Source organism: Octodon degus, unplaced genomic scaffold (genome assembly GCF_000260255.1).
Source record: "Octodon degus isolate 3935 unplaced genomic scaffold, OctDeg1.0 scaffold00111, whole genome shotgun sequence".
NCBI classification, from domain to species: Eukaryota; Metazoa; Chordata; class Mammalia; order Rodentia; family Octodontidae; genus Octodon; species Octodon degus.
In genome coordinates, this window is record NW_004524687.1 from 3,495,230 (window position 1) to 3,496,907 (window position 1,678).

At 39.7% G+C, this 1,678-nt stretch overlaps 1 protein-coding gene across 1 annotated transcript in view; it reads left to right on the forward strand.

Moving 5' to 3' along the window:
• The window catches only part of LOC101588789 (paraspeckle component 1), a 98,895-nt gene that overhangs the window by 4,917 nt on the left and 92,300 nt on the right, over nucleotides 1–1,678 (forward strand). The window lies entirely within an intron of this gene.

A 1,678-nucleotide genomic window follows, 5' to 3' on the forward strand; every position in this document is an offset into this window, starting at 1 on the left:
GGTCTCACTACTAGATTGGACTCTAGTGATTTTTCTCAGAACCGGGGATTGAACTCAGGCCCTTGTGCTTGCCAGGGAAGTGCTTATTCCACTGAGCCATCTCCCCGGCTCCAGATCAAAAGTTTAAGGCAATGTAGTGAGACCCTGCTTGAAGGTAAAAAGTTAAAAATTAGGGATTACAGGCCTGGGAAGATAGCGCGGTGGTCTAAGCACCTGCCTGGAAAGCACAGAGACCTGAGTTTGATCCCTGGCACTGCAGTGCCAACCCCCAGAGTGGCACACACCTGTAGTCCCAATGCTGGGGAGGCAGAGACAAGAGGAGCAGTAAGAGTCTGAGCTGCATAGCAAGACCCTGTACCAAATACATAATTTTTTTTTTTTTTTTTTTTAAATTAGGGATTATAGCTCAGTGGTAGAGCACCACTGCACTTAGTCCCCTGTTTGTGGGATGGATGGGTGGGAAGGGTTTGAGGGAAAAGAGCTTTTGTAACTTTAAGACATTTATTTATATGTATTTATTTGTAGTACTGCAGATTGAACTCAGGACCCTGAGCTTGCCAGGCAGGCACTTATTTTACTGAGCTATCTCCTGGGTCCGACATTTTATTTTTGTTAAGATATTGTATTTATATTCCTCTTACATAAACATGTAAAGCCTCTCTTCAGTTGTTTTTTTTTTTTTTTTTTTTTTTGCAGAAATGGGGATTGAACTCAGACCGCTGCACTTGCCAGGGTCTTCAGTTCTTCTTGGAAAGCTCGCAGCACAATGAAACAACATAGCTTTATTAAATTTACCATTTTGTTATTTATTGTCTTAAGATGCTTATATTCTGCACACCAACCAATACTCCCTATCACCTATGAAATCTGGGCCTTGCACATTCTATGCAAGTGCTTCACTATTTAGGTACTTGCTATCCATCGCTATTCCATATCAGATTTTTTTTTTTTTTTTTTTTTATGTACAGGGTATTTGGTACATAATGTATTTGGTACAGGGTCTCACTATGCATTTTGGACTTGTAATGATCCTTCTGTTTTTATCCTTCCTAGCACTGGGATTACAGGCAGTGCCACTGCGCTTGGACTGGGCAGGGAGTGGCACATCATGTGGGATAACTTTGAATTTTGTTGTAAAGAGGTACTCTTGTAGTTTTAGCAATGAGTATACTCCCTAGATTACCAGTGCTTATATGCACTTGTTCTCTGCAGTGGAAAGAACTGTTATAGTCTGTGAGTGAGTGTACTTGGTCTTCTCCAAGTGATAGTAAAGAATGTGCAATCCACTCAGCTCTGCTGCGAGCCACGCACCTGTAAGCGATGCGTGCTGGCTGCTGCCTGCAACCCACTCCCTCTTACGAGTGCCAGGTGCCAAATGGTAAACATCTATTTTTTAGTTATATTACTTTTGAGGCTGGTGAAAAATGTAAATGTAATGTGAGAACACCGATTCATATTAAGAAAATGTAAATAAATGCCTGTAGCACTCTCTTCCAGTTAAAAAAAAGAATGTGCAATCCATTGTAAGTATTTTAGGAGGCATGATTAACAGAACCTGACACTAGTTTTTACAGATACAATGAAAGAGAAAAGAAATTAAAAAGGAAAAGGGCTTTTTCTGGTTTTAGAGAAATGGATGTTTTACTAAAATACAATTTTTTTTTTTTTTTTTTTTTTT